At 36.0% G+C, this 10,360-nt stretch overlaps 2 long non-coding RNA genes across 2 annotated transcripts; one reads left to right on the forward strand and one right to left on the reverse strand.

Moving 5' to 3' along the window:
* The first annotated feature begins 4,665 nt into the window (after positions 1 to 4,665).
* On the forward strand, positions 4,666 to 5,884 carry LOC124436402. The gene is made up of 3 exons (XR_006945348.1): positions 4,666 to 4,862; positions 4,983 to 5,028; positions 5,833 to 5,884. It is a non-coding gene; the product is annotated as an uncharacterized LOC124436402 (long non-coding RNA).
* A 2,247-nt stretch (positions 5,885 to 8,131) lies between these two features.
* Positions 8,132 to 8,696, reverse strand: LOC124436401. The gene is made up of 2 exons (XR_006945347.1): positions 8,557 to 8,696; positions 8,132 to 8,389 (listed from the first exon to the last, which is right to left on the reverse strand). It is a non-coding gene; the product is annotated as an uncharacterized LOC124436401 (long non-coding RNA).
* Positions 8,697 to 10,360: the final 1,664 nt, after the last annotated feature.

Raw genomic sequence — 10,360 nt, forward strand, 5'->3', positions numbered from 1 at the left:
TACATGATAGGATAGGCCTTAGTGGTATGTCGGTTTTATGTACTTTGGGTAGTCCATAGAGAATACCTATTCGTGAACCTGTTTTGTAGTGTTTGTCATATGTTCTTTGATCAATCGATTTAGATGCTTTCAAGCTTTTCAGGAGATTCTTTACTTGGTTTTCACGTTGTAGAGTCAATTTGACGGGTTTTGATTTAAGCGCACGAACTTTGAGTTGTCGGATAAGATTTCATCCATTTTTTTGTTGTAGTCGTCTTTGTTTAAGATGACAAAGCCGTTTCCTTTATTGGGTTTCATTATGACGATGTTGCAGTCGTTTCGTAAATCATTCAACGTGTTGATGTCTTTCCTTGAATACAAAAAGTTTGGTGGATTATAAATGTGAAAACCAGATTGTGCGTTGTCTTTTATCCGAGTCCTTATGAATTCCGGGTAGAATCCAGAGGGCTCATAAATGGGTTCTTGTTTAATCTGTGAGTATAACCTTTCAAAAGACGTGAGAAAATGGCAGAAATTGAGTTTCGATGGTGGTAAGGCAAATTTAGACCTTTTGAAAGAATTTCTTTCTCCTTGTCTGTGATTAGTTGGTGTGAGAAATTAAAGACTACTGTATTAGGATCTATCATGTTTAAGTTTTTATTGTCAGCAGTGAGGTGGACAAGCTTTTTGTCTTGTATACATTGATTGTTCAGTTTCTTTGAATTTTCGCTGTCAGAAGTGTTCTTTAGGTGAATGAAATCAATTTTGGAGTTGAGCGAAGCAAGGTTCGCATGTGCTGTTGCCAGTGGCATAGCTAGCGGTCCCGCTACTCCCGCCCGGCGGGAGTAGAAATTTCCCAAAAAAATAATAAATATTCTATTTGGACATAAGATATACATTATTTCACGAACAATTTGTAATATTATGTTTTATTCGTTCATATTTACGCTTTTATTAGGTGGTTCGTAATCGTAATACAGCAAAATCTCAAGATTTGTTATGTAACCTAGCAACCGCCTTTTCTCGCACATTGCATACTCGCGCGATTCTCCACGTATTCCGCCCATCTTCAGAGGGCGGAACATACAATATAATTCTATATAAGAAGTTTTGAATTCTGGTTGGCTAAGGGACTTGACGCATGCTCAAATCTGCTGTTTTATAGTCGAACTCCCGCTATTTTAAATTGGCGGAGGTTGTAATTATTCGACCTTTTAATACGAGTACAGCGATTAGTGATTATCAAATTACGTGTCATTGTCGGTATTAATTTTCCATTGTGTTTACTCTCAAATTGCTATTTTGTATTTGTGTATGACACAATGGCTTCAAGTGCGACTGCGATTTGCTCAACTGATGTTGATTTAGTAAATAGCTTATTAGCTAAACCGTTCTCTGCTCGATCGTCGGTCGAACAGAATGTTATCGTTCATGAACGGCCTACTCCTGATTTAACTATCCAAAATAAGGGAAGAGCATTTCAGAGATTGGTATGAGGCGAAGGACTGGCTGTGTGGCAGTACAACCTTGCAGAAAGTGTTTTGTTGGCCATGTCTAATGTTTTCCCAAAACATCGCCATCGTGGACTAAGAATGGCTACAACGATATGCGGAGTATTATGTCTGATGCTAAGAAGCATGAAAAATCTAAATCGCATTTGACTGCATTTAAGACATGGAAAACGTATGGAGCTAGTGAACGAATTGATTGTCTTATGTCCCTCGCTAGAAGAAATGAGATTCAGCGTCACAATGAGGAGGTAAGACAAAATCGAGAAATTTTAAAACTGTTACTGAGGCCGTGCTGTATTTGTCAAAGCAAGAGTTGCCATTTAGAGGTCACAATGAGTCCAGCTTAGAGTTGCTCGAATGTTTTGCTAAGTTTGATTCTGTATTTGAGCGTCGACTGCACAGTAGACTAGCAGAATCTGATATAGTTGGTGACAGAAGATTTACTGGAGTCTCCCAGAAATTCAAAATGGTCTTATCAGCTGTCTTGATTCAATTATTGAAGATGAAATCAGAAAGGAAATAAATGATTGCACATTTATGAGTATTCAGGTTGATGAAGCATCTGATGTCTCCACCAAAGAGCAGCTAAGTGTTATTGCTCGGTTTGACAAAGCAAGTGAAATTATGGAGAGGCAATTAGGATTTGTGGATGTAAGTATGAACAGAAATGCCACAGCAATATCACAAGTTGTCAAAGATAAACTTGGTGAGTATTCTAATATAAAAGAAAAACTGGTTTTACAAACATATGATGGTGCTTCTGTCATGTCTGGCCATATCAATGGTGTTCAAGCATTGGTTCGACAAGAGTATCCTTTTGCTCATTTTGTTCATTGTGCAGCTCATAGATTGAACCTGGTCCTATGCCAGTCAGCCTCATCAATTTCTCCTGTTAAAATCTTTTTATTAATATAGCTACATTCAGCACATTTACAAGCAATGCCCCAAAAGAAAAGCTTTTCTCACATCTAACAACCTTGAGTTTCCTGCCCTGGTGAAACAAGATGGTATTATCGCTCTAGATTAATCAATGTATTGCACAAAACTATGAAAAACTTTTAGATATTTTTGAGGGTACTTGAACAACCAGCTGGGTGGGATGATGAGTCATTAAGTAAAATAAGTGGCTTACTGCATTATCTTGATAGCTTTCTCTTTTGTTTTCTAGTGTGTGTTTTTTACAGGATTTTAGAACAGTCCACAATTTTGTATTCCATTCTTCAAAATAGGGAAACCCATTTTAACTATGGCATAAGCAAGATTGACAATTTCAAGCAGTTTATTGTGTCACTTCGCACAGATCAAGCTTTCACCGAGTTTTACCAAACTGCACTAGAAAAGTAGGCCCACCAGCAACCAGAGCAGATAGTAGATACAATTACAAACAGCTTTATTTTGAGATTATTGATTCCATTAAAGGCATGTTAAGTGAACGATTTCAAGATATTAATCAGTTCGAGTTTTTAGACCTTGTAAATCCTAAACTATTTACTACATGGAAGGGCATAGTTCCACAGGAGAAGATCAATCTTCTCAAAGATAAGTATAGTCCTCTTTTGACATCCAAACTTTGGAGAGTCAACTTTCCTTCATTTACAACGACAAGGACTTTCACAAAGAGTGCAGTAATGAGGTTCTTAAATACATCTTCAAATTTAATCTCCAGTCGAGTTTAGGTCAAGTGGTAAATTTGTTAAAATTGAATGGTGTGTTGGCAGTGGCAAGTGCTTCAGTAGAGAGGTCGTTTTCTTGCTTAAAAGGGTAAAAGCTATTTAAGAAATAGAATGGGTCAAGGTCGGCTTAGCTTTGTGTAGAATATCTATTCACAAAGATATCATTGAAAAGAAAGAGGAATCAGAGGTGTTGCATAACGAGGTGGTTGAAAATTTGTAGAAAAACCCAGGAGGCTGGCCTTTCTTTATAAATGATGAGTATAGTATGTGTTTTGATATTTGTTCGTATAATACATGGTACTTCATTGAGAAAATTAAGCATAACTTTAAAGAATAAAGCCATCCCTGTCTACTTGCCCCAATCTAAACAAGTTTAAACTAACAAGTAGAATGCTAAGAAAAATCTCTCTCTATGCACTTTAGAAGTGTCGTATACTATATTATTTTTTGTGCTAATACAAATTTCTTCTGTTTATGCAGGGGCAGTGATGAGTAAATTATGTTTTAGGGGACAATTGTCTCCTGCGTAACGTTTCTCTGAGCCACCTTTAGTACCTTTTTAACTAGTTGCAGTCTCAACGATTGTCACATTAAGAATGCAGCTAACAAAAATGGGTTTTTATAAATTATTGTACAACAAATAATTCGCCCTCGAAATTGCAGGAAATGCTGTTTCCAAGGCTCTGGATTTCAAAATTTTCAGGGGGAGCATGCCCCCGGACCCCCCTAGTGGGGTCGCGCCTCCGGCGGGAGTGACTATTTTTCCTAGCTACGCCACTGGCTGTTGCTAGTTTTTGTCATCGGCAAAAACTTCCACCACATGAGTCATGTACGGTAAAAACCATTAAATTTCTTTCAAAAGTGATTCATTCATGGCTGGGGTACAGTGCTATTAACACTGCTCAGTCAGTTCTATCTTCAGTGATTATTCCAAACGCTGGAATCTCATTCGGTAAAGATCCTTTGGTGTGCAGATTTCTAAAAGGAGTATTTGTTCTTAAATCATGTTTACCAAAATACTACAAAAAATGGGATGTGAAAAAAGTTCTCAATTACTTAACACAGTTTCGTTCCGTTGACCAAATTAAACTTAAAAACCTCACAATGAACTTTGCCACATTACTTATTTATTGACGAGACAGCGATGTCAAACCATTCCCATTCCCCGAATTGATGTGAATTTTATTCAGTTTACTTATGATGGATGTGTTATTACCATCAATCACGTACTTAAACAGACCAAGGCAGGGAAACACCAAGTGTCTTTGCACCTATGACCTTACTTAGATGACAGTCAGGAGTCACATGCCAATATATATTATTCACACCCTACCCTCCCGTGACTCTTCGTTCTTTTTTTCTTGAAACTGTCACGTCAAATACTGATCAGTTAAGTACGGGCGCGCTTCTCATTTGATTCCTTCGTTCACAACCATTGAACTAATAAAATACATGGAACACCACCTGTAATAGAAATGTCTAATAAGTTCTTGAAACCAAATTTTACACCCAGACATGCGAGATTACACTCAGACACGCGTGTGTAGTCAATTAATTTTCAGAATCTCGGAACACTACACACGCGTGTCTGGGTGTAAGATTTGGCTTCAACTATTTGCTTTAGGTAGCGTTCGATGTATTTTAGTTCAATGTTCCCGACTGATGACTTGTAGGATCCCAATCTAAATTAAACTTACAGGTAAGTCTCGTTTACTTTTAGAATTTTACATTAAAATATATAGCTAAGGGACGACTTGTTTCAATGACACATTGTGAACATGCTATTTTATGTAAAGTACGTATATTTATACTGATTTAGATCTTAAGGATGTTCCGCAAAGAGATGTATACGTGCTACATTGTCGGTAGGGAATCGTCATTTGTGTAGTAATACCGTAGGTTATACTTTCGTATTTAATTCATAATCGTTGGGCACTTATGAATTGGTATTTTTATTTGTTCATTCAAGCTGCCAAAAAAATTCAAAGCAAAATTAGCCATGAGAGTATGAAGTTTAACTCACGCATTCTTAATGGGAGCAATTATTCTTTCTTGGTTGGCTTCCAAACATTACTGATTTATGATGTTATGAGTGATGACTAAAATAATATGCAGATCACATTATAAAGTTCAAACCACAGAATAGGAAATCTTATTTTGTGCTGAAACCATACAACTTCCGTACGAATATAGGTTGATAAAAGCTTGTACTGAATACTGCATGGTTTTCATGAAATTATGAACGTCTTCATCAATTTCTTGTTTTTCATATTGCTAAAATGTAGGTTCTTAAAGCCACTTACAATAAGGAGCATTTATCCATTGTTTGCATTTAAACCTGAAATTCTGACCTAGATGTCATAAGTGATGAATATTATACAGATCACAACAAGTCGTTCATTATTAAACCATACAACTTCCGCTCAAAAATAAATTCAATTATTTTATACTGAATACTGCTTTTCACGAACTGATAAACGTCTTGATCAAATTAATGTTTTTAAAATGCTAGAATGGAATCTTCTACTGTCAACTAACCAAAGAAAGCTTTTTATTATGAATATATGGTGAGAAAATGCACCAGTTTCGACAATATTAGTTTTGATGGCCAAAATAACAAAGCGACTATCTTGTTTCAGAGATCATGTTTCACGTATCTTGTTTCATAGACAAAAGCAAGGGCACAGAATATATACTATACAGAAGGACCACTCTTGTCGGAGCCTTTGATGTTTTTGAGGCCGCGCATTCTGCTTCGCGCATCTCGGCCGCCATCTTCCTAGCCAGTCAATTTTTGACAAACAATATAAGGATTGTAAAGAGAAGTACAAATATTTGCCTGTATCTCTTCAATAAGGTCGTAGATTTGTTCTTAGCGAGAGTTTGACAAAATTTGAGGTATATTCTATGTCTTTCTTTTTTTACAACGTAATTAAACGTGTTGTAAAGCTCGAAATCTTACATTTCGTTCTGTGACTGTGACCGCTCCTCAGCTTTGTAAACTGCAGTCAATAGAATTTTTCTTATTTTGCCTCGTTAATGACATTAAGTTTGAAATCTCTTGGAATTTTTTACTTACAGTGGTTTGGCCCTTTGATGCAGTTTAGAAGTTCAGATGACCTGCATCATAATGTATTGAAAAAGCGTTGAATCTTGACGGTCACTTTCATTTGGTTCATCCGAGGTGTATGCGGGTTCATTTATTTTCCTTCTAAAGGTGAGTCACTTTTACGTACTTTTTATTTTTTTTTCAACTTGGCGGCTGATAGATTACGATTCGCAAACTTGATGGCATAGTAAATCCTCATTCCTAGGAAGAGTTTGAGGAGATAATCAATTGAAAAATGCGAGCACTGTTCAAATGGGATTGGAGCTTTTTGTAGCAGCTGAAGACTCTTTTTCAAAATACCTACACTTTTCGTATAAGTGGAGAATTCTGTGACAAATATGTCTTCAATTTTAGTGATATATTCATAAAATTCTACTTTTGGTGCAAGGAGACCGCCAAAGCTCTTGTCTGACTCATATGCCTTGAAGTAGCAAAGCAGATTTCTGCTATCATCAAGTTGGTCTGTGACCATAACTGACTCACATATGGAACACTTGTGCTTTTCAAAATGTTTCTGGAGTAAGTATCCAGCTACATAAGCAATTGGATTCTCTTTCATTAAATTGTCACCAACCTCCTTTTCCTTGTAATCCCTTGTCTCAACATCGTCAGTTTTTGTGTTTTTAGATGGAGAAATCAAAACAGGAATGCTTGAGTCAGCTTTGCAGAATTGTGCCAGTAAGTCATCAAAGTCATCATCACAGTTGCCTTGTGATGAATTTAAGAATGAACTAAAAAACAGCTTCCTGAAAGCACGGGTGAACTGGATGGAGGTCGGATTGTCGCTGTTGCCACCCTGCTGACGAATTGCTCCAAAAAAGTTCTCTATTGGGTCAGTATTTAATCTTCTTGTTAGAAGGAACTTAAGCCCATAATTTTGGTGAAGGTTATCCCAAATCTGACAACTCGCATTTATGGTAATTAGCCATCCATTGATGCCCTTTACTCTGCCTAATACGTCTTGGCTGCCATGAAAAATCTTGAGATTAGATAGGAAGTGAATAGCTTGCTCATAAAAGTTGAGGTGTGGAGAGGTATTGGTCAATGCACATTTTAAAGACTTTTGTGAATGTACTGTTGAAACGTTCACAGAATCAAACAGAGAATCAAACTTCAAAAGGCATTCTGCAGTGCCCATAGCTGATGAGGGCAGACATCCAACACTTACATATGTGCATATGGATGCTGCTACTGTGTGGCTTAAGACTTGGGTAGCATATTTCACCTTCATCTTTGCAAAGTTGTTTGGTGCAATGTGCTTATCAGTCTGTTTAGGTGCTGCTCTTATTGACAACTTTTTATCTTTGTTGTAGAAATCCACAATATCCTGCCACTTGGCTGTGAACTGGTTGAACTTGAAAGTGTATTTCATCAAATTATTTCTAACACATTTGATCAGATGTGGTGGATCAAACATCAAATAAATCTTTCTTTGATTGTGCATAAACCAAGGACTCTCTGGACTGATGTTCAGGTGCTTAGCCAAACTTTGAAAATTGCTCCCCAAATCAGACATTACTACAACAACATTCAACCCAATTGCTTTTAATTCTCAGGACAGTTCCGCCATACAGTTTATATTTATTTCTAGTAAAAAACTACAGCAGAAGGATTCTATTAAAATAAAATAAATAGTGGAAATTTGGTCTATGAGATTTACTGCAAGAATACATTACTCAACTACCAACTATTGCTACAACACACAGCATAGATGCCATTTGTCATGGTCAAAGTTGTTTTTTAGTCCAACTAAGATTTATTTGTATACCAAAGGTAAGTAATAAATTATCTTATCATTCAATTAGCTCATGTCTGTCTTTGTAATTGACCAAAATTTAAACAACAGTACAAAACTTCAGTTCAGCCAGTGTGTATGCTCTTATGCAATTCACTATTTCTCAGATACATTATAATGGTATATGATCATTTACAAGATTAATATATCGTATATTTATCTACCTAACCACTGATAAAATGTTAATTACATGTTCAATAAAACTATAACTATATAGAATTTATAGTAATATATTGGTCTTAATGGTATCGTATAAACAGTGCAGCTTTAAATTGGCAGATATTCCTGGATGTTTTCTTCTTAAATAACACAGAAAAATATCCTGAAACACCAAATAAATGTTCTGTAGTTCAATCATCACAGTTCAGTCGTATGGTGTCATAAAGATTCATAGTGTGATCGTTTGACCAAATCGAACATGCGATGACGATGAGTCGGCATAAAGTACGACTGAGATTCCTTAAAACTTTCAGAAAAGTTAAAACATACCTTGCTTTTGCTATTTTATAAATTACGCATCAGATTGAACAGCCTCAATTGAAAAAAATCGACGTTTTCCAGTCTCCACTTCGCATCTTACCATATAGTTTTATATACCGCTGCCAGCTATTGACTGGCCAGGAAGATGGCGGAATTGGAGCATTCGCATAAAAAATTAGCGACAAGTTAACTCAAGAGTGGTCCTTCTGTATAGTGTATATTCTGTGGCAAGGGCGAGACCTATTTCTTTGTCTTTAACGACTCGCGTTTTCTTCATCGGAGTGTTTTTCCTTTCTGTTACAAAGTAAAGAAGAAAGGAATCCAGTGATTGGTAAATGTTTTGATACCGCGGATATCCATCGCTTAAAAAAAGAAAAGAAATAAGCAAAGGTTGGTTAAATTTTTCTTTATTGTCTGGATATAATATGTGCGTCATTATAAACATAGAATCTTACAGCCATGCTAAAGATCGCGAAAAGATTCAAACAAACGTAATGTTTAAAGAAAATAGCAAAAGATAATTTTAGCCATAATTGTGATATAAAGTTGTCTTTGATGAGATAATGCCTAAATTCCAAAGCCGTCATCAGAGAATGTATTCGTAATATTATCAATGTCTTCACATTATGCCTTATAATTATAAAAGGCCCGAGGCTACACGAAGACGAAATATCTGTGTTTTAAAGCAAAGCGCGTATTTGAGCCTTTCAGTGCTGTAGCACTTTGTTTGGCTCAATTAAAACCAGAAGATTTGCAGCGTCAGTTCAGTAGTTTGCTTAATCAAAAGAACGCTAATTATCCAGGGATTAAATAAGATGAGATTGGAATTAATGTCTTTCCGACCATCCATATATTGGAGTCAAAATCCCAATCATTGTTGCTCAAGTTTCATTGCGTTCCGAGTTTTCTATACATTCTCCCGTTATAAAGTTTTTGTCAGAATTACCTGACTGAACATTATATTTTGATTCCGATTCATCGCTTTCTTCGCAAGGGGCAATACTTCGGAAGGAGCACTTTAATTTAATGTATGCTCCCGAGGGAAATAGTGAGTTTTGTTTTCCGAGAGAAATATTGATGAGATTTATAGAAAATTTGCATTAGACTCGTCAAAATTCAGCTAATAATAGAAAATTTTGCACAATCTGTATTAAAGTCTGGTTCACTGTTTTGAAACTTCACTTGAATGATTGGACTGTATTTTGACAATTGTTTTTAACATTTCGATAAGATATTTACAGTGGCTGTGCACGATTTTTACAAGACGGAATTCCAAACGTTGGTATTTCACTATACGGAATATTTGAACGGATAGAGTTAAGATTACGGACAACCGTTAATCCTTAACTTGAGTTTTCGTACTTTATTGCGTTCTGCAATACGGTTGCTAAATTACCAAATTTGTACGACCAATTCATTCACCAAATAGGTCAACTTTTTTCCTTCCGTAAATTTTTTAAAAATTCGTGTGGATGTTTATTACAACAAAAAATATAGCATACGCAAAATAGAACAACTCCCTGAGTTTTAATTAAACAAACTATCCGATTTTTACGGAGATAAAACTCTTATTCGAAGTTTCATCACCGTATCTCGGACTAAACGTTCTCCATCAACTTGTATAATTTCGCGTCTCATTCTTTCAGGCCTTAAGACTTGCACTTCTCTTAATTATGCTCAAATTTCGATTTCTTGCAACTCGTGTCAAATTGGGCATTATATTCAAATGATACTTGTATTTTTCTTATTGTTGTTTATAAGGCGCAAATAGAGAGTTTTAGTTTAGCGTTTACGGCAAACGGCAATCCTAAAT

Source organism: Xenia sp. Carnegie-2017, unplaced genomic scaffold (assembly GCF_021976095.1).
Source record: "Xenia sp. Carnegie-2017 unplaced genomic scaffold, XeniaSp_v1 HiC_scaffold_16, whole genome shotgun sequence".
Lineage (NCBI taxonomy): Eukaryota > Metazoa > Cnidaria > Anthozoa > Malacalcyonacea > Xeniidae > Xenia > Xenia sp. Carnegie-2017.